Here is a 24,286-nt window from a genome sequence, read left to right on the forward strand (position 1 = left end):
ATACAAAACATGAACTGCGCCTAACTCTGAAAGCCGATGCATACAACGTATGATAATTAATAGCATGAATAAATGTCAACGTGCCATATAGTTTTCATACATCGAACAAAATACGCGACGCAATAACTTGCATCCGGTGTATCCAATATTTACAATGCTAATTAATTAATCTAACATTTATAAATTGTTAATTTGACTCCCAAACCTTGCAATCCCTGCAATTTCATCGTCGTGATTTACAATGTCAGATAATTAATGAATAACCCCGAAAGCAACGTGCGATTTGCACTTGCAATTGAATTCACGAGCTGCGTAAGATTTAGAGATCTAAGTTCATGCAGTAAAATCAACCGTAACTGTATACCTGACGGATTGCGAGAGAATCTGCGAGACAGCAGATTTTGTAATTACAGTGAAATTATCCAACTTCTAATCGCGGAGTGTGTAATTAAGCAACGCTAACGAGTTGTGCCGGCAATTGTTTAGCTCGGAGCACAATTAGCAAGAGGTTGCAAGAAAAATATCACTTGTTCGCGCGCAGCATCCAATAGGCGACGCAAAATAGACGAAAGGCAAACTGTAGCTGTTTACTGCTTTAGAAGGAGCATGCAAAGTCCATTTAAACTACGTCGCAGCGGCCGTTGACACTCGACGAGATTTTAGATGACGCACTCGTCCGACCCTCTGCTATTCCCTTAATTACATCAAACTTCGATAAACTTGATAAATATCGACAACAAAGTCTCGGCAAACAGAATTATCTCGTGAGGGAAAACTGCATGGACGGAAAACTGTCAAGCTGTCTGCCTCGCAAATATCACTAGGAATTCTTCCACTAGGAAATCTTTATGATTTATATATTTTCTATGCACGTTTGTTTATCATGCATACGTTTCTCATAGGTTTCTAAAATTCAGATTATCTATAGATTTTTTCTCCATTAATTTGGAGTTAAATATTTTCCCTTAATAAATCACGACGCGCGATGATTATTAGAAACAAATGAGGAAAATTTCAATTCTCCGACTTTAGTAAAACGGAACATCGATTTATGATTCAAGGAAGACGTATTAGCCGCGAAAGAAAGAAATAGAGAAACATCGTTTCCCTCGGTCTTTCCTTTTTTCTTCCTCTGTCGAGATTGGCTGGCGACAAAAATGCTTTGAGAGAAAGGATCCGGAGCTGATAATTTCCCCGACGACAGTGAGAAAGAACGCTCGTCGATTGTTCTTTATCGGGAAACACGGGCTAGTGGTTACAAACGCGGATGGCTCCCTCATCCATCTTGACCGCAGCCATAGAAGACAGAAATGACAGGAGGAAAGGGACGATAAAAGAAAGAACCGCGAAGAGAGAAGAAGCAAGCGGGACTAAAAGGAACAAAAAGGATCGCGTCGGCTGGTACACCTGCGAAGAGAAAAGGAGCAAGGAAATGTGTCCGCAAATAATTACCAAGATCATCCATCAAGAGAATTTCTCATTTTCTTCTCTCTCTCTCTCTCTCTCTCCTTATTTCTCCTTCTTAATTTACATCTTCTCTTTTTGTCATCCGACTTTTCTCAAGACGTGGAACCGCGATGGGGAAAAAGGAAAACTCGCACAACGGTGAAACGATATGCTTCCTTCTTTGTTTAAGCCGTCGCTGGTATGCTTGTTAAGTTGCGCAAGTGATGTCAGATATTAATCACACTTGTTATAGTTAAAACCCGAATAAAATGCGTAACGGTATGTATTACTAGCCATTAACGAAAAGATGGCAAAAAGTTAAAAAGAAATTGTCATGAATGATATATGTCTATTCAGTTTAGCTACATTTTCTTATTTAAAAGAAAGTAGACGATTTAGGCATTAAAGAAAAAATACAAAAAAAAAACAAAAAGTAGAAAATGCAATTTTTAAAGAAACAAAATTTTTAGGCTTGATTTTTACACATAACATAAATGATTTTAAAGATTATATTCATAGAAATGTAATAAAGTTATAGAATAAGAATATGGTACGTAGTGCGCTAATTTAAAAGCATCAAGCATATATAATTATAATTTTAAATTAATATATTATCATTATTTTTACCAATCTTTCAAATTCTAATAGATATCGCTATTTTTCAAGCAGCATATGCAGCATTTTTAATATGAAAAATCTTTAATAAATTGTGATACATCAAATTGCCGAATAATGTCCGTAAATTATACAAAAGAAGTTTTTATATCAAATTATGATAAATATTAAATTATATAATAATACTAATAAAATTTTTTACTATTTTATATTTGATTTTGATTATTGTGATATTCACGTCGATTCACGTATCACAAGTCACAAGATATATTAATCGATAAACTTTTGTATGCTTAATATATTTTATTTTGAAGGCAATATTAAATTGAAATTTTTTCTAGACCAAAAGTAATATTAAAAAAGCATTTAATGAAGAAAGCTCGAGAAAAATTCGAAAAAGAAATAGAGGAAACAAGGAAAGAGTTTTTTTTATTAATATAGACATGGGTATGTGTGCATATCTCTACGTTGCACTCTCTCTACTATATGTACAAACGGGGTGTAGGTTTATCCGAGAACACATATCGACCTCGACGTGTACAACGAGAGTCCGAGGGGAAGAGACAGAGGGGTGTATATGGCCGCGCAAAAAAGGAAGATAAAAAATAGAACTGGGCAAAACGACGAGTAGTAGGTAGTGAAAAGTGCAACAACAAAATGCGAGAGCTGCGCAAAAAGAAGCTTTAGGTATCGTACGAAAAACGTATGGCGCTTCTACCTGGCCGGCGTTCTCCAATAAATCGAATGTATTTACCAGCACGCGCGCATTCGAAAACATACGTACGCACATATATATATATATATATATACGACGATATATATATGTGATGCACAATGCATCGCGTTTATTCGTCGAACAACCGCGGATATATCCACTTTCATCCGCGGTTTACACACCCATACATACACTCGTGCGCCGGACAACACTCGGTGGCCCTTTTTTCTCTCTCGTCCACATCTTTTCTCGATATTAAAGCGTTTAATATCGAGAGGCGAATTGCTATGAGGCCAGATTCCGCGCGCGGCCAATCGGTTTTATCGGGGGGTCGGGAATTTCGGGATAAATTCTCGGCGATGCGCGAATACACCCGTTTTCGACAAATCGAGAAGATGCGCACCGCGATTGCCATTTGCTGTTAGTCGAACATTATTGACATCGCAATGACGTTCTCTCGTACAATATTAACAAAACGATCAAACGCATATCCGGTTTTATTTTTGTTTTATTTTTTTTACGCGATATTAAACAATTCTATGAATACGAGTGTTACACGCTAAATCTAACGAGACAATTAAAATTAAACAGTTTTGTATTACGTAATGTAAATGAGACATTAAAGTTTAATAATAATTTTTTTACGCGTTAAAATCACTTACTTTAACTTTGTTGAACATTGATAAAAATGAAAAATTAAAAAGAACGCAGTGTATTAAAAAAAATTCGAAGAGCGCGTAAGCTCGTCTCTGAATAATAGATTGCACGACACTTTTCATTTGCGAGAGCATTCAAATAACACGAGGAATAGAAATTTCTCCGGAGACTCATTCTAGGGAAATTACAAACAAAGCTGGACGGAGATGTCTTTTCGAGAATAGTTGTAATTTCATGGCGTGCATTTGCGAGTAAACTTCGTCGGTTGAAAAATAATAAAAGCCATGATTCTCGCGATGTCAGTGGATAGTAGTACCAGGAAGAGTCACGCGACGACCGAATTTGCTCAGAAACAGTAAAATTCGCCATTTCGTTCAAGATAGTCGGCTTATGAATATTTACCGGTTCAAACTGAACGAGTCCAAAAATTTTGCCAGATATATACAATTTTTTAATCCGTAATGTTCGCGCTTTAATCCTATTAGTATTATTTTAGATTTCTGATTGCTCTTGGCATCTCTGACATACGACTACATAATAAACGTAAGCATTCTAACTGAAAGGTGTAGATAAGAATTTCCAAAATGCTAGATGAATACGTAATATGTTAAATGTAAAGAAACGAGAGACTAAGATAAGCTCTCTTTCATATATCTCGCTATAATTGAGATAGAGATACCTTATAAATTAAATCATAAATTTATTTATAGTTAATTCTGTATAATATATTTCCAAGAGGAAGTAAAGCTTCTATTTGCAGAAATTATTTATGATTATGGTTTTTAATAATAGATAAAGTTAAAAGATATATAAAATTAAAAAAATCTCTAATTTGAAAAATAATTCCACAAAGTAATTTTCGAAAATAGATTTTAGATTAGAACAGAAAATTTTTATCGTAAGATAAAAAAAAAGGCATTATGCGACTATTATGATAAGTACCTTTGTCCGTTGCATTTAATTTAACGATGCCTCTTGCATCACAGTTAGCTATGGACGGTGGAGCAGATATAATTTGCGATAATACTCCCCTTTCAACTGAAAATTCCAATTTGAGTCGACGAGCGGGCGGCGAGAAAAATTGGTGGCAAAAATCCACCGCGTTCGAGATTGTTTTCGTCGTTGCGCGATCACGACGCGGATGGAATTTTAATAACTACTCGGTAGATTTCCCTGGTGTACCACTCGACTTCTTTGCAAAAAAAAGAAACGGCCATGTCTGCGCTTTATATTCGTTTCCGGCGATTCATGCGAAGGCAATTCGCCCCGAGAGGTGAAAACTGGTTCGCCGGAAATAAATCGCGATTGAAATTTAACGATATAACGAGAGAAATGTTGAAAATATTCTGCATTTGTTTAAAAAATTATTTATTACAAAACACACGCATATAATAAATCATTGAAGATTTTTTACACAGAATCGCTCGTTTACTTGGATTGCCAAATCGTTCATTAAGCCTATGCATTTTTACGTACGTGAAAGTCGAGTCAAAAGTGGCTATAATTTAAAATAAATTTGTCAACATATTTCCTGATTTTAATATTTGTTCGAAGGGGATGGGGGGGGGGGGCAATGGGAATAAATCAACAACAATCCAAAGATTTATTATCATTCCCTGTTTTGGAAAAAAAAATGGAAGCTGCGCCTGCTTTCATGTATTTTATATTCGTCGTGTGCTCTGCTTGTGCTCGAGTTCGTGGGTGCTGCGAGTGAAAACTCGCGGCGGACGAACTTGCTATAACCGCACGATTGAAATTTTATGGCAGCGATTACCATATTTATGTTATGTAAAGTTATTCATATAGTGCTGGAGACTATAAATCGAAACTTATCGTTGTTATTACCGTACTTCCACTCGGCTCTACTATTATCTCGTGCTCGGCGCTTAATAATTGCAATAACTAAACATAATTCGTCGTATTACTTTTAATTAACGGCTATGTAATCTTACATTTTAATTCGATTTTCACACTCAATGTGATGAATGATGTATAGATGAGAATTTCGACAGTAAAACTGCAAAAGTGTCATAATACCTTTACACAGAATAATTTAGACTTAAACGTTTCCTAATTTTCTCGGAGAAAATATTCAAATATTCGAAATTAATAAAATAAGAAATAATATTAAAATTGAAATATATTAAAACACATCCAATAAATTAAAGTAAATAAAATTTATAGCTTTCTTTCTTTCTTTCTTTCTACTACAAAATATTTTTCTTGTGACATTTCCATGCAAATATTGTTTTTAATATATTGTTTTTCAACTACAGCTTTTTAATTGAGAAGAAAAAAATAACAAAATTTCTCGCAATAAAAGAATTTTTATTTGTTCAGAAAAAGTATTGAAATCTAAATCTCAATCTATTTGAGGTTTCAAATTTACATTACTTTTGACAACTTGTATTAAGTCAATCGGTGCAAAGATGCAAAGACAGTTCATAGACGATTCGCAAACTTTTCTCTCAATTTTATTATGTTAATACTTTTGTTTGACGAATAATAATTCTGGCGTGTAATTCTTTATGCGCGATGCACGTGCAAGGAAGCTTGACTTAATTAAGGGATTTTAGTTCACCCTCGCCCGTCGCGTCCCTTCTCGACATTATCTCCGTTTCGAGCGCGACGCTCTCTACCGCCATTATCTTATTTTCAATTAACTTCTTTTGCTGTCCGATTGCCACCGGCTGTGGCAGTCGGCGCGCCGAAGAAAAAGCGACGCAGCTGAAACAGAATAGTAGAATAAGCCGCCGTAGCATCTACCTGCAGCTGGTCCGAGGTTAATACCGCCGATTACGAACAACAAGAAAAAAGCAAGACTAAATAAAAAGCACATCTACTTCGTTTAACGCTGCTCTTTATTAAACTTGTTTATCTCATGCCACAGTATCAGTAGTGTTCTGTTCAAAATTCAGCTTCCTAAGAGGAATATCTTAGTAGTATAAGGATACACGGGGAACCGAAAAAGTTACAACGTTATAATATGGACAATATTATTTATGAGAGAGAACGTGACGCAGCATAATTCTCTGGTGGTTTGCCACTCTCAGTCTAAACTTTAGACTTGGCGAATTTGCCAATCCATACATAGGTACATACACACATCGAAAATACAAGAACGGATCACTTTAACATTATGTAATAATAGTTATCTTAATGGCCAATGGAATTATTTAAGTATTAAAAGGGATTCAAGTAGACGTTTCATAATAAAATGTATATATGTATAAAGATAGGATATTATATAATCATGATATCATAGAAGCATGATTATTGGAACATAACTCTATACATAATTGAAATTAGATAAATCAAAATAGATGTTTGTATAATTTACTGAAAAATATAACAAATCCATATTTCAATTGAAATAATAGCATTACAATGATTGCTCTCGATAGCAGATTCTGTATTTCTTGTCTTTATATAAATGCAAATTAATTGCTATGTAATAAATAAACAATCTTTCTAGTAATATAATGTTAAATAAAAAGCATTATATTTATATATAACAGGATATCAGAATTATTTACCTATTGTTGTAATAATAGATTGACAGAATAATAGAAATAACTTTATTAATTGTTGATGCAACCTTAATTTTAATGATAGATTCTTTATACTTTTCTTAGCAAAAACTGAAAAAAATCTATAGTTTCTAAATTTATAATTGAAAAAGGTGGAAAATACTTTCCATGAATTAATTTAACACACTTCAGCAAGAGGAATAAATATATATAATTCATATCCTTCAATTAATTTCAAATAGAATATTATTCCAATAGAATTTTATTCACTAAAATTTTCATCATTAAAAATACGATAACCTATTTTTCTTTAATAATTACGATTACTTTCAAATATTTTTTCACGAGCAAAGTTGGATATATAATATTCGATGGGTTTTAAATACGTGTATGAAATGTAACAGGATATCCAGTTTCATCCGATTTTACCCTACTTTCTCATGCTGCGCGTGATAACGATGTAAACTCAAAATTAACTTTTCCGATGAAAGAGACGATCTCGATCTTGCCTGCTAAAACGTTATCAGCGTAGAGAACATTGGGTATCGCCTATCCTCTCACTCGATATGAAAGTTTTAGCAGGACAGGGCACTGTCTTAGGTCCATCGCGACTAAACGTGACCTAGTTTACATCCTGGTGGCTTGCGATATGTGAAACATTAATGAGTCTGAAACTCGCAGTCTCTTTAATTAACGTAATACGTCAATTATCGCCAGAAGAATCGACTTGCAACAGCCATAAGAGACTTAATATGCATCGAGATGTATTTAGATATAAATATCAATGTATTTATATAAATTTTGCACATGTGCACGCATATTCTTCAAATATTTATATATTGAATAGAATTATTCCACAAGTTTTGTAGAGAGTGATCGTTTAAAAACGAGTTTAATATGAAAAATTTGATCAGAATATTGCACAATATTAATTATGTAACAGAATATACACGTATATATCGAAATACACGACATATAAATTGAGTTTTATCGTAAACCTATCGCAATTGTACATTATATAAAGCATGCTTAACATTCGATTGGGCAGCTTTGATTATACACATAAATCACATACCTATATTAACGAATATCCTGCATAAACGCCGGTTATTTCTTTCTTCAGAATTCGCGAAACAACAGAACTTGTGTGGCAATTTAAGCAGGGTGAACTCGATTTCCTCGAAGCGACATTTACGGCGGCAGTGCAAGCATCGAGAACGAGTTTCTCGGTTGTTTCAGCCGGTCCCGCGGAAATCGTTCCGAATTATAGTCCGAATTATAGTTCCGATAAAGCGACAAATCCCCGACTTCTCGCGCGGTTACCTTTATTCTCACGAACACGGCATCTATAAGCGACATGCGCATAGCAAAATACTTCTTATGCTTCTTACGTTTGTTTCGATTTACAATCGCATCGAGCGCCAATGTTTGTAATAAAGTTTGGACATATTCATAAATGGACATATAATAAAATTTGATACCATATATACTTGTGTTATACATATCTAAGTCATATTGAAAGATACGGTTTATCGGTGAAGAGATAGCAAAACTAGTTATATATAAAATTTAAATAATATATATTAATATAAATAGAGAAAGATGATATATAAATATATAATATCAATTTTGATTTCAGTTGATTTAAATTTAAATATATGTACAATATATAAATGCATTTAAATTGCGCCCCCTTTTTCTCCAACAATATTAAATGGGTTTTGTTAGACATAGTGCGCTTTAATTATTCCGTAGTAATCTTCATTATTAGATAAACAATAATTACGGCGTGTTTCTCGTTTGTGAAGTAGAATAATAATCATATTACCTAACAATCTCTTCGTTTAATTTTACATTAATTTTGCTTTAACAGTATTTCAGTTGAAAAATTATTCTAATTTTGATTAGAAAGCAGAAGATAAGTGCTACAAATAAAACGACTGTAATGAAAGACAGCATGTAATCTGATTTTTTTATTGTAAAATTTTTTGCAAAGATTATGAAGGAATTCATACCTGGGCAAAATGTAATAGCTGTGGGACATGTATATGCGCTGAGAAGTTGCGAAAGTTTAAACAGGGGAAGCTTTTAAGCTGAAAACGTACGTGCCCACTCATACTGTTACACTATGTGCGTGCTTCAATTTAGATCTACCTTTAACTGTGTCACTCCCGTTACATGTACATATTCCCCCAACGTTCCATGTATGTAACTACCATCTCTGCCCTTTCGTGTGCTTGCCATATTTGATTCCCTTTACGTTTGACCTATTGAAGCGCCTAGCAAAGCGGTATTTTCATCAGAACCCTAGCAAATAATTGTTTACGTGTCTACGTCAAATGAGATGCTCATTTCACGTGCACACAGTAGAATGTCTGCGAGATATGTTTTGTCAAAATTACTGGAATCAGCTTGTCGCGTTGAAACAACGACAAGCTGCAATTCAAAGAATTGTGTGTGTGTGTGTGTGTGTGTGAGTTAATATAATATATACTTCTTCAAACAAAATTCTATATTTTACTTTCTTTTGCAAAAAATTTAGTTTTCTTCAAACAAATAAGTAAATAATTTCACTGTAAACTACACTGCAAGTACAATAATAAATAAAGATAATTTTTTATTTAATTAACATATTTGACATCTCTACGTCATATTTGAGAAATATTAATATTAATTTATATTACATATTTATACTGTAAAAGGAAAAGAACAGAGAGACTTTTGGCTGTGATTTAATTATTTTCTTATTTTTATAGCTATTATTTTCTATTTTTTTTACTTTAATTATTTTTTAACTTTTTGCTTAATTGACAAAGAAGGAATTGATATAAAGACAGTCGTATAATCCATTTAAAAAGAGTTAATAAATGAGATATATTTTGATGTGAAAATATTTAAATTGAATATTTTAAAGAAATAACAAGATATGCAGACACATTGACAATAATTTCAATATATTCTACTAGATTTCCCTACATCTTTCCATTTATCTAAAATATATTCTTTATTATTACATATGCAACAATCTATATCGAAAGTGTATTATTGCATCGAGGTGTCAACTAAACATGAGATTACGTGAAATACTAGTCGTACGTATTCGTATATTTTGCCTTCGATCTTTCGAGAGCATCCACGAAATTCTAGTTGCAAAAGAATACCAAATACCGATACCGCACGTCGACATTGCAGCATAATGTATTGCATGTTGCCGATAGATAAGAAATGAAATATGTGTGACTCGTATACCTATCCGTATATCGTATACCTACCTCTAGCAAGGTTCGGTAATAATGATCAGTCTGACCTATATATTGTCAGATCGTAGGACCATGCTAAACGAATATATGTGCGGGTTACGCATATATTTTCCGTGTAAAGATTACACGTTCGGCACCTGTTGCGAATGAAATGTTGTTGTTTCATTTCACGCGTTCTGCTTTTTACATTACATAAAACGAGAAGTATGCGATGTGGACTTTCGAATTTAATAGTTTCGAATTTAATAATTTTATATTTTTATGCAATACGATAACGTTAATAGTTTAGGGCAATTAAGCAAATAAAATTTGTCACTCGTGATTTGGAATTGCGTGAAATCTCCTAAATAAAAAAAAAAAAAAAAAAAAATTGTTTCTGTAACTAAATATTTACGAGTTTGTATACGTTGCACATTAATCAAGACTCGTTTGTAGCGCATACTCTTTTAACTCCTTTTATAAATACTTTTGATTAGATCCTAACTAAGTTTAAGCTTCTAATTAAGACGAGACGAAAAAACTCTCGATGAAATTTGTTAATCGGCGCGTAAGCGCTGAATCAGGAGCTGCGGATCAATAAAGTTTCCTAAAGTTTAGCATGAAGATCAGGTCAAACGGATATTTTTGAAAATGCGGGCGGATTAATATCAAAGGTAAGATCCCGGTTTGCGTGCTTCAAGTTCGCTGCAAATTAGAAGGCTCCAAGTCTTGATTAGTGAACGATCGGGTTACAGAGGATACCTTAGTGTGGACTTTGATAATACGGTACGCGATATAGACACCGTGCTCTAATCATTCCAATCTTAATGGGTTGAACGATAAGCTAATGTTTAAAGGACGCTCGATTAACAGCTGATCGTAATGAAGTCGCGGAATTCTATCATCTGGCATTAATCAAGTATAATGACATGCCGTCGCGTAAATCTTATATTAGAGAGTTCTCGTAATTTATACGTTTGAGGATGAAAAATTTGTGATTTAATGAGGTCTGTGAGAAAGATAGAGTCACACAAAAAGGTGTGACATTATCATATCAATATGAATCCTTAACTCATATTTTGCCTTAACACATAACTGTCATTTATATATCATATTAATTGTGTAGTCATTTTTTACAGGATGTGGCATTTATTCGCAAATAGTGATCTTATTTTTCATTTAATTCATATTGATATTCAATATAAATTTTCATATTTTAAAAAGACTTTCGTATCTAAGTGTCATCATTTTAATTTTATTGTACGTACATTTTGAAATGTCATTCATGTAATTTCTCTTTTCTTCATGCAATTTTATAAATTTAGAAAAAGAACTTGAAATATATGTACATTAATAATTAATTACTTTTGGACATATTAAACTTACGGGGGTATATTACTTGTATAAATTATATTTGTCGGCCTGGAGAAAATCTTGAACATGGGAGGGTCATCGCACTCGATATAAAGTTTGTTAAAGTTATACTTGAAAGTCTGTTTCTAGCGCCGATAAATCAGAGTGCTCCGGGCATACTGAAAAGTTAAGCGCAATAAAAATACTTCACACGGAAAGGCACTTACGATGAGATATTTAATCATAGCGTGGGTCGAGGAACCGTAACGTAACGTAATACCCGGTTGCATCGTGCCGCATTGCAGTAGAAAAAAATGGGTTAGTTTCGACGTGAGGTACGATATTCATATACTGCTCGCTTCGCAAACTATCAGTGCCCACACGACATTACACCGTCCCATCCCGGGAGAATGATTACATCGTCAAATGAAGTTAGATGAGTTCATAGAGAGCATCGTTGTCGATACAGTATGGGCCTCATTACGATCACCTGTTAATGAAGCGTCCTTCGCCGGCATTGTCCCAAAGGTACGGAGCCTTGTCTTGGAGCTCGCATTAAAGTGAGATCCGAAATTCATCCGTTGGGCTGATTGGACCTCTGAGATTTCTAACGATCTGCATAAACGAGCTTCTGAATGTGATCAGTCGTTTTATAAGAAATTACAGATGGATTTTGGATATTGCATATAAATTTATTATTCCTCTATGTTCTTATTGTCGCAATACAATTGCACGGATTTAACTTTTCAATTGACTGTTGTTGAATCGCAATCATCCTCAAACATTTGATTAAGCGCGTACGTCTGGAAATCAACCGTAGTACCGTGGATTAAAGTGCAATCCGAAATGCGCGTAGCAAACAGGTATGCGTGGGTATATAAATAGTTGCTGGCACGTAGTATTCAGGTTTTCGTGGAAATTGACTAAGTTTCGCGGGAAATTGCGCGGCAATTTATAGCCGCGCGATTTAATAACCGGCCCTGTTGGCGACGATGTTTAAACCTCGCTGCCTCCCCGAATCCGTGTCACGACGTCCCTGATGGTGTGACGCTCATTTTCCGATTTCATTTCCGTGCTTATAAATCTCCTCGGTTAAGCTTGTTCGCGTGAGTCGCGCGTAATAATTATCGATCGAAAGTATAGATCTTTTGCGCTCCAATTTTGGACTTTACGAACAATTTATTTCGTCAAAATATTACGATGCCACGTATATAAATATCTTTATTCATAAGTATTAATAAATTTTCGTGTTATCTAAAAAAAAAAAAAATGTATGCAATATAAATGTTTAAAAGAGAAGTTTATTATCATAATTAAACAATTTTACGTAAAGTTATATAAAATGGATGAAGCACGAAAATTTCATATGCGATCCTTCGGGCCAGTATTGAACCTACTTTCACCTATATCGATGCTGATCGTATTAATGTGGCTATATCTAATCACTTTGACCTCTATTAGAGATTGAGGAAGGAGAAAGATTCGATCTATTGCCGGACAAATATCATCACCAGCAAATGCATTAACATTTTATACTCTTTTCCGAACATGCAATCTTACACGATTGTATGTTAAATATTTTAATATAATTTTACTTTAATTGATATAGAATCAAATTATCAGTTAAAAATTGATAAGTTTTTATAGTAATATATAATTTCTATAAAATAATATATATGTATAATAAAATGTATATATATGCATGTATAAAATATAACAACGAAATTAATTACATCTTCATGTTATTTATTATCACGTTACATGTAATTTAATTGATTGATAACTTGGCTTTACATCAGTTAAAGCAAAGTTTAAGAACAGAGTTTCTACTAAATAAGTTTCAGAATATAGAATTAAAGGGGCTGTAAAAAGTTAGAAGAAAATTGGCGCACGTTAGGGAAATAAGTTATTATCATTTTGTAAAATTAATAAAATCATTCACGTTTTTTAATGTTTTTTATTAAATAAATTAAGTAATTTATAATTTATTTATAATTTATTTACAAAATGGTTTCTATCCTTTTTTAGAATTTATGCTCGAATTTACTCTCTTGCAATATATTTATAATTGAAAGAAAATATTAAAAATAATTTGATTTAATCTGTTAAATCTATTAAATGTATTTATTATTATAATAATATATGTATATATTATTATCTATTAAATATTAATTCGATCTAATTTGCTCTAGTCCTTTTATCCTAAGGCAACAAATTTATCTACAATATCCGCGAATTCGTTACCTCAAAATAAAATTAAAATCATTCATCGATTGCAATCAAAGTAGAAAAAAAGGAGGTCGGTAGATTACATATGGAAATAAGTATGGTGACACCATTAGTATATGATTTATGTAACAAGAGAAAACCAAACAGAAAATAAAATCAAACAACGACACACCGACAATCTTATCTGCCTTTATCGGGTAATCAATCGAATTCTAACCGATTTCAATCGAACCGTTTGTCGAAGAAAAGCGTGCTTCCATTAAAGTTTGTTCAACAATATTTAATAAAATTTAATTCTATCGGCATCGAAAGTACGGACCTCGGTGACAAGTGTAAGTGCGAAAAAAGAATATCGATAAAATAAAAAGTTTAAACTTATTGTTAGCGCGCCATTCCTAAACTCGAATGCGCGAGACTTTGTACGACACTCTCGATTTCCACGATTACGAAGCAATATGCCGTTTCGTGTGAGGATCGCATTTCGTGTCGACGAGGTAACTTTGAGCAAGGGTTAAGCCCGAAATGGAAAAAAAAAAAAAATGGAATCGATGAATGAGATCGATGTGAATGGGATTCGCTCAGATTCTTGTATCAGAGCATATTCGGATTTCAAATTCTCTTAGACATGATTCGGTATGATATAGTAGCTTATAGACGTTATGATATTGCAAAGTCCTAATTCAGTTTATCAAGGCAAAACATATATGTCTTTAAAAAAGGAAAAAAGAAGATCGTGGTGTTCGGCTATATTTTCTGTGCTTTTCAATTTAATTTTGATGAGTGAGCTATCATCGCATATAAAATCTAGTCTATTTAAAAATAAAATCTATCTATATAAATTAATTTGATATTATTATTTTACGCCAAATATTTTACATTCCGAGAGAACTAAATATATATTAATAAATCAAGAATCTGTCATTTATAATTTTGATAAATTAATATATTAAAATTCAATTATTGAGAAAAAATGATAACTTATTATTATTTTTTTATTACAACCATATAAATTTCAATCGGTATGTAAAAATTAAAATACAAAATTAATTGATCAAAATTGATTTGAAATTAATATATTATATATTATTTTTTAAATTTATATTTAATTAGATTTATTAATTCTTTAAATGCATGGTACATCAGCTGTTTAAATTTTTATTAAGATTAACGATAATATAAATATATTATAGACTTTATATGTCGCATCGCTTGATTCATAATATAATAGCCTTTCTTAAATATTCGTGAATCAGCAGCTTCGTAATACTTCTATTTAATGAACATCACTTTATCTTTGTTAAATATATGCGCGTCACGATCAGACGGGGACTACTTCAAGTTTTCCTCCCGCGGGTATATTACTCGCTATCCTTACTAAAAATTTCCAGAAGCTGTTATATACGTAACAGCATTTACATTTTTAACTCAATATAATTAAATAGAGTAGAGTTAATGCGCACCGTTCGCGTAACAACAAAATAGAAAGGGCGAGAGTTTGAAGAAGACTCGCTTCAATGCGGAAAAAAAAGTTTTACGTAGAAAGTTAGAAGCTTTATAATTATGCCGGTGCCGTGACTGAAACAGCATCGCCGAATTCCCTTCGCGAAAAACGAGTCTCTTCCAATCTCCGTCCAGTTTAAGAAAGTTCCAGTGCGTTGCTTCGGGCGGACACCTCACACGATTATCCCTTTGAGTCAACTTTGGCCGAAGCGGAACCGATTAATCAAGTTGACAACTTTCGTAATCACGCCCGTAATATGACCGAGCCTTGTACAGGACTAAGTTGGATGCCCTTGTTGAATAAGGATACCGTGCGGAGAGAGCGAAAAAAGGATTGATCGTAATTAGAATTTTTGTATAGGTAATGCAATACGAATAAATTCATCCGCAACACACAGGACTATTGAATCAGATATTTCTGGAAGTGGAAAATTATTGAATTTTTTTCTCGCACCGCATGAAGTTGGAAATTAGATATTAGTTTGTGTGTTGCATATACACATTTATAGTTGATATTTCGGAGAATATATTTGTGAAAAATGTTTTACAATTTCTCAAACTTGCTCTATATCGATCACCTAATTTCGATAATCTTTTACAACGTGAATCAAAGAATTCGCGTTCAGTAGAAATGCCGAGGCACGTTCACGACGGAATGAATATTCGATGAGTTCTCAGTGAAATAATGGAGCTCGTATTTGTTCGGGAATTTGCCGTCTCTTTCTCTGGAACGCTAATCGTATCGATTGTTCGCGGTAAATAAATCAAGAGTCGTCAAGGAATATTACGGCGTAGCAAGTAAAAGAGAGTTTTTAGTATCGGATAGTATTTAGCTAAACGACTGATCCGGATAATGGTCTTCTTCTACGTTATATTGAAATTTGCGTCTCTGTGAAGAACTCTGCTTGTCTCTACGGTTAGAATAAAAGTAGCTGAAGAATAAAAATTAAGATAAACCGCGGAATGTAATAGAACAAAAATAAAGCATCGAATAAATATATAATATAGAGAACTGTGTTAAATTGAATATTTCTCACAAGTGCTACGCACACATATATACACAGCATATATACTGCACTTTTTAAAATTCATATACGAACTATTTTTTCGATCAAATCTGTGCAATTGGATTCTCAACGCTGCCATTTCTTTTCGACGAAGGCGAGAGAATAAACGATAACGAGCAGTAGTAATATTAGGCAGTAATATTCATCAAATGCAACGGGGTGGTGGCGAATATATATGCCTTTTCTCAACATGAGAGTCTGTAATGGGCCGCGGTAAACGTATTTAACTTCCGGCCTCTTCCAGTTATTTCTCCGGCTGAAGTACTTTGCAGGCGTGGGATGGGTTGTTACACGCCGCAATCTCTGCAACTCGTTAAAACAATTTTCACATGCTAGCAAGTCCTCCGTAACTTCGCGCGCGGATAATGGCGAAAAAAAAAAAAAAAGCAAGATATAGAGTAATGGTTGGGCCGGATTTTACGGAGCGCAGGGCGACCTCGTTCGACGCGCAGCGAACCCTTTTATCTTTCTTCCCTCGCGGGTGATAGTTAGAGCCAATTAATAATAATGACCGAGCGCCCGGGCTGCTAAACCCGGACTGTGTAACCGATGCGCTTAATTACATTTCGATAGGACTTGGAACTTGTTGTAATACCACGGTACTAAAGATAAATATCCTTTAAAATGAGTATTTCTCTTTCGTTTTCTTATTTCACGGTTTATTAGTCGTTATTCTTGCACAGTTAAATAAAATAGAGAATAATAAACATTTCTTCTTCTCAATGGAAGAAAAAAACATGAAAAAAGTTGAAAATGTTTTGTGAATGTTTGCGTTGCGTTATGGTAAATCACGTCGTCTTAAATGCACGTGCTTTAAAAAAATGTAATTCCATTTGTAGAAAGTTTAATTAAAATGTTGAAATTTTGTAGTAAGAAAAATCTGTAATTCTTTCGCTTACTAGCAAGTTCCTTTTTATAAAAATTTAAAGCATGTTTTATATTTATTAAGTCTTCACACAATAGATCCATTTTCGATTAAATCTATTACATTTTTTCTATCTTACAATAAAGATACACGTAATTAGAGCATATTGCGTGAATATCTGATGCAAGTTTTTAATGTATTAACTTGATTTGAAATGATATTTGCTGTCAACGATTATTAAATCCAGAAGCGCGCAACAACGATTAGATAATTGGTAGAATTCCTATATTGGGGGTGATTTGATTTTACTATCGTAGAAATTCCCTTCCACAAGCGTCCTGACTGGCCGGTAAATTTCGTTGCACCGTCGGCAACATCTCGAGGAAACGAGGTGCCGGTGGTGCACAGGAATTGGATAGAAACTACATGGCAAGAGGTGGGAATATATATCGTAAACTCCGTGACAAGTCTCGGAATCGGTTTGCAAACTTTCGCTATATCCCGTGTGTGTGAAGGATCGCGGGCCCAAAGATTTACCACGTATTCCTTAATGGAAACCGACGACAAGGCTGCCTCTGGAAACAAATCCGCGAATTCGAGGGGCTAGACCGCGGTATCGAAGCTCGGTGAAACTCGAAACACCGCGAGACATCGCGTTTAGCTGTTATACCGTTTCGAGAAACTCCGTGAAATACTCGCCAGACATCTCAGCGACGATTACAGTAGTATATACGTGTGTCCGTATTTCTCATGTCTCGTTGGACGAAATTTGTTATTAGGTTTGTTAGAAACGTGCAATATGTATGTATAGATTTGCAATATTCGAGACATATAATGTCGAGGAGTAACATCAAACTTTCAAATTCATTACTCTTTTTATTTTCTTTTATAAAATCATAATGTGCATTTCATTAAGAAATTTTTTTAGAATGGATGAAGTTTGTAATTTTATTTACAAAAATAAAAATAGTTTCCTAAAAGACCTTGCACATCTTTGGATATAAAAATTTGTGCCCTATATTCAACAAATTAGTTTCGGTAAAAAATTAATTTTGATTGAAACTGACTCATCTTTAGATAGTTTTCGGCTACAAGTTACGAAAAGATAAAGAAATATAAGAATATATTTTTTCGATTCACTGTCGACACATATTGCTTCCACATTTTAATATATTTTTCACAGAATAATATATCTTTCATAAAATTTTTATATCAGATTGACATTGAATAATACGTTATTTTAATGAGGCATTCTGCAACATTTCAAACAATCGAAAAAAAAAAAAAAAAAACGTTGCATAGGTATACTTAATAAAGATGCAGAACTTTAATATGAATTTTTATTAGAACCGCGTCAGGAAATCGGCCGAGTTTAATAGGAAGATTTAAAGTTTAAGTGAAGTAGAGTTGCAGACTTTTCCGATTTAGTCAAAGTCAACGTCAAACTTTGTTATAGACTCTCGTGTGCTTATTTAACCAAATGTAAAATCGTAGATTTTAAATGCTGATATCCATATCTTTCTCTCTTCTTATTAAAATTAAACCATCATCTTCGTATCTCAAATTTACTTCATCTTTGATATCTTATATTAAATATCTTATATATCTTATATTAAATTGCTTTATATTTTGGATTGTTTTTTAATTTCCTATATGATACAAATATATTGTATCGCGTGCTAAGTCACAGATAATGATAAAGATGATAACTAAATTTTGCTACAACATATATACGATAATTTGCAGGAATTGTAAAATAATAGAAATAAACATATTTGTATCTTTGTGATATGCTAATAAATAATAGTTAAAGCTATTATATAATAAAGTTAAGTTTTTAAAATATTTTCTTTTAGATTCAAAATTAATATTTGTGTGCTGATATATTATTATTTCTGTGTAATCGTTCTGCGCTTCCAAAAATCAAGAACAGAATTAATTTTCGAGATTTCCGTTCATAGAACGATAATTAATTAACAAATGAATTATGCAATCGGGGAGATGGTCGTATCGTGCTAATATTGATGTTAACGCGGTTGGGCATCGCGGTCATTAATTTGGTAAACTGCGCCGAATGCAACGAGTGAGTTCTCTTTGACGCGACTTATTCCACTGTGTATCTCTCCGCGTTGATTTATATAACCCCGAGGTCGCGTACGCGCTGTGTCCGGGAGATTTCGGAGTGGTCAAGACTAGATAGGGTGCAGAGTTTTGGCACAGCGCGGTTCCGTGTTGCAGGAGCTATACAGTTGTGCGCAGCTCTCTCGCAGTTGGGCCTTATTTATCGCCTCAGTTTCTGTCGACAGGCTGACAGGGAGAGGCTAAGCCCTCTCTTCTCTGACTTTATCAGAGTTGCCGCGGCCCGCAGCTCCCTTGGCGTATTTCGCGGCGCGCTCCGCGGTCGGAAGAATGCACGTTGCACCTGGGATGTTGCGTCCTCGGAGACACGATGACTCGTGTCGCGCGAAAATTGTATTCTTCGTGGCGACGCATACGTAATCGCTCTGCGTTTTACAGAATATTCGAGACTCACACTTGGGAATGACGGAAGAAATATTGTATATCGATAAGTTTTCCGAATTTTGACATTTCTCCAGTAATTAAATATACTGCACTTTATTACATCTAATATAAATTAGAACTGCTTAGTTAACTCATCAGAGAAGCACATAATTCGTTCATTCGTTTATATCCTAAATCGATTTATATCGAGGGTACTTAAAGTTTTAAAATTTTTTTTGTGATTTTTCTTAATATAAATTATAAATGATCCTTTTCTAAAAAAGATAAGTCGATACTCGCATATACCGAAGTTTATTTTCGTCGCTTTTCCGCGATGCTCATTGACTGTCAAGATTCGCGTTGTGTTTATTAATATTTCTTGATAGAATCAGCTGATTAAAGCGTTAATTTCCTAATCAAATTTTAAAATAATATGTTAAAAATATTAAAATAGTAATATGTTGTAAATAATATGTTATAATATACCTTATCCGCGATTAATATTTTTTGACAGAAATCAGCTGATAACTGTCAAAAATATATTAATCGAGTTTAAAGTATTATAACATATTATTTAAAACTAATATTATTATTTTATTTTATTTTGAACAAACTGTTAAACTACTAACCCTCGCGATGACAGCCTCTCGATGCTACGAATATAACGCACAATGCGAATCAAAACAATCAATCAGCATCGCGGAAAAGATGCAATAATACTTGCGAGAATCGACTTACAATTAACATGTCTTTTTTAGAAGGGTGTTAAATGTTATAATATTTTAAATTCGATTAATATTTTTGACAATTATCAGCCGATTTTTGTCAAAAAATATTAATCGCGGATAAAATATTATAACATATTATTTAAAACATTATTATTTTAATATTTTCAACAGTATTTATACACCCCCATTATCACTATAGAAATATATGTTCTGAAATAAACAATTTCTCACTCACCGATACGTAGAATAGCGGAGTTGTAGTACACAGCACACATTGATCTGAAAACAAAATATTCAAATTATGTATATACATATGTATGTGTCGAATATCTCAAAAATAAGGTATTATAACATATTATTAAGGTATTATAACATATTATTTACAACATATTACTATTTTAATTTTTATAATATATTATTATTTTAAAATTTTATTAGCAAATTTTCGCTATATTAATATTTTTGAACAGAAATCAGCTGATTAAAGCGTTAATTTGCTAATTAATTTTTTAAATAATAAGATGTTATAAAAATTAAAATAATAATGTTTTAAATAACATGTTATAATATTTAAAATTTTTTTATTATTTTTGACAGTAATCAGCTAATTTCTGTGAAAAAATATTAATTATTGCAGATTTGTGAATCTATTTTATTATTGTTTTTTTGTGTATTTTATCATGCTCTTGTAATTTTCAATTGATATGTCAAAGAAATTTTCGATTTATAATTACAGAATAAATGTGATACAATTTTAAATGTTAAATTTATTGCTCGCACATACGCTGATATGTTTAAGTAGATCGCCGTTATACATTCAGGCAGGGAAAATTGCTGACATGAGGATGAACTAATTCGCAATGCTTAATTCCGAACAACTTAAATCGCTTGATTTATTTGAATACTTTCATCTCTGCGGTAGGCATACTTATACAACTATGCTACGCAAAGTTCATAAACATTATGCAGCTTTTGTTCTCGCCGAATTCCGTCGTGTACGCTGGATTAATTGTAGTTAATTAATCGTCCCATAAATTATTTGCAAGTTTTGAACTGATTTCAAAGGAAATATGATTGTAGTCTCGAGAGGGTAATTCATGGAATAGTGTTTAGGAAATTCATCTATGGAACAAGAGAGTGTCTCACTATATCTTTTCTAACTTTCTTGAATTTGCGCGAGAGAATAGCTTCGTACTCAATTTTTAAATACATTTATTTAAATTTGTTTTTTGTATATGATAAAGTTTATTTTACTTTTAGTGCACAAAATTTATGACTATATTTATCTCTATTAATTCTTTGTATCTAATATACATTTGATCGGTTTTTATTGCACCAAAATTATGAACCGTATATTATTTTACTAACTGCAGAAAGGTCAGAAACGACTAAGCCCGGGTCGTATCGAAAATGCAATTTGCCACGACTAGACATCAATTAGCTTTTCTCACAGGAAATCTCGTTAACAATCCGCTGCGCCGTGTGGTCCAGTATGATTAATGCGGTCGACTCGTTAAGCAGGCTTGATGGCCGTATTCGTGCAGGGTGTATTCGTTACTCTAAGTCCTTTTACTCCTCTGCTTTGCGAGGAATATATAGGATATATAATATATACAGTTAAACAGAGATATACGGTTAAACGTATATGATTCGCTTTGTAAATGCCTGATTTTATTTTTAATGACGGGGGGGGGGGGGGGGGATACTTTGTTGAATCCGCAGTACATCTTTTTTCTAGAAAAAAAAATATCAACACAAATTATCGTTTACGGCAAATTTGCTATTTTATACAATTTTTTTTGCTAAAATTTTATTAAAACAAACGTGCCACAAATTCGCCAAAAGTTCGCGAAAGAGAAAAGAGAGAGATTTAAAATAAGATTTTAGGACTGCATATTTTATTAAGAAATAAATAGCGATGTCTGAATTTGAAACATTCATATGTACCTGTATAATAAATATTCTTTAATGTAATTAAAAAAAAAAATTAATCTCAAACGCATATTGTATCACACAAAACAATTTGTACAAACTGAATGATATCGGAATAAATGTAATTTATTTTATTTCGAATTAAATGTATTTTATGTGTTTTAAATAACGTAATGCATGAGATGGCTTTTTTCAATATTGTGTGTTACAAAGTACTTTTTCAGCCAAAATTTAGTATAATTGTACCAATTCTGGCAGCATTGAGCATATGCTGCCTATTCGTGTATTCAATGCACGATGGAGTTAACCCATATCGTTACCCTTCGTTTCGCGTCATCGCTAAAATTACTATTCCGTATCCTTCGATGTGGCCATTTGCCAACTCTGTGGAGTCCCAGCCTGGCCGCAATAATAGAGCGCAGCGACGCGATTGACCCCGTGACCCGACACGTGCATCCGCACTGCTTCACTAAATTTCTTACGAAAATTTCGAGCCGTCCGTTGGAGCGAAAAAAAAATCGGAGAAGAGTCCCCGAGAGCTGAAGATGTTATAACAAGTTATTTCCGACGAAGAGAAGCTACTAATGATTGGTTAATTATGCAGCTCGTCATTTTCCGAAGAAGTAGAAATGCGGCGAGCGCCATTTAGCCGCAAACGCTAACGAGTGATTTTCTCGCGGAGATAGAAATTATGCCGCGTATCCTTGCGAAAATGCGAGGTGGAAGTTTAAATATTTATTATCTACCGGTCAACAGGCACGTACTAGAAACTCAGCGAAAGTTCGCATTAAGCGATGAGGGATAGATAGAAATAGAGAGAGAAAGAGACAGAGAAAGATATAAACATCCAGATCTTCGTAATTATCTTATCCATCGAATTTGCGGATACTCGTTGCGCAAAGATTAATTTATTTGTAAATTCAATTTGTCGCTCTCGCGAAAGTCTAAAATGTGTTTCATATCTTTGCGAGAAATATATATTGGTGCAGGTAGATGTGAATATTTCATCATTCACTGCGAAATTATGGAATATATTTGGGGACTAATTTAAAATTTCTTGTACCAATTCAAATATAAACTTAGAATTATTTTAAAAAAATAGATACTTATTCACCGAGAGTTATTAAAATATTTTGCATAATGCATCGAGTAAAAAAGCAGTAGTCAAGAATACTTAATGCTGCACTCTTTAATTAAATAAGGTATAAGCACTAGCGGATCCTGACGTCGATAATGGGGGGGGGGGGGGTTGGCAAAATTATTTTATTTAATATTTTTGGTTTCATGATTAGCTTTTATTCCAGGATCAACGACGTCGATAGCTCTTTAATGTTTGTTTTTCTTTATTTATATTTTTTAAACAAATTCAGCAAAACTTTCTTTTAATTTGCAAGGTAACCCCCCCCCCCCAAGATCCGCCAGTGTATATATATATATATATATTATATAAATATAAAGAATTTCTCGCCTAATTATTTTCGTGCAACGAAATTATCTCATCATTTTGTCCTGTGTCTGACTTGATCTATAGTTAACTCCTTGAATGCGTAATGAGTATAATTTACAATGTATCTTATACATACATATTGTATATATTATATAGATATAAAGAATTTCGCCTAATTATTTTCGTGCAACGAAATGATCTCATCGTTTCGTTCTATGTCTGACTTAATCTATAGTTAACTCCTTGAATGCGTAATGAGTATAATTTACAATGTATCTTATACATACATATTGTATATATATTATATATATATATATATATATATATATATATATAAAGAATTTCGCCTAATTATTTTCGTGCAACGAAATTATCTCATCATTTCGTCGCTATGTCTGACTTAATCTCTACTTAACTCCTTGAATGCGTAATGAGTAAGTACTCTGCGTTGATACCACTGC

The 24,286-nt window shown here is 33.2% G+C and overlaps 2 protein-coding genes across 6 annotated transcripts in view; one reads left to right on the top strand and one right to left on the bottom strand.

The window, feature by feature from the left end:
- Positions 1-24,286, bottom strand: part of LOC145937593 (uncharacterized) — a 227,773-nt gene that overhangs the window by 116,002 nt on the left and 87,485 nt on the right. Inside the window, exon 5 of the mRNA XM_083040737.1 lies at positions 20,682-20,725. The gene's annotated coding sequence lies outside the window, so the exon portion shown is untranslated. The remainder of the gene's footprint in view (positions 1-20,681; positions 20,726-24,286) is intronic.
- Positions 1-24,286, top strand: part of Nrx-1 (neurexin 1) — a 225,470-nt gene that overhangs the window by 64,867 nt on the left and 136,317 nt on the right. The window lies entirely within an intron of this gene.

This window comes from Prenolepis imparis, unplaced genomic scaffold (genome assembly GCF_030444845.1).
Source record: "Prenolepis imparis isolate NDT839.2.m4 unplaced genomic scaffold, iyPreImpa1.0 SCAF_6, whole genome shotgun sequence".
NCBI classification, from domain to species: Eukaryota; Metazoa; Arthropoda; class Insecta; order Hymenoptera; family Formicidae; genus Prenolepis; species Prenolepis imparis.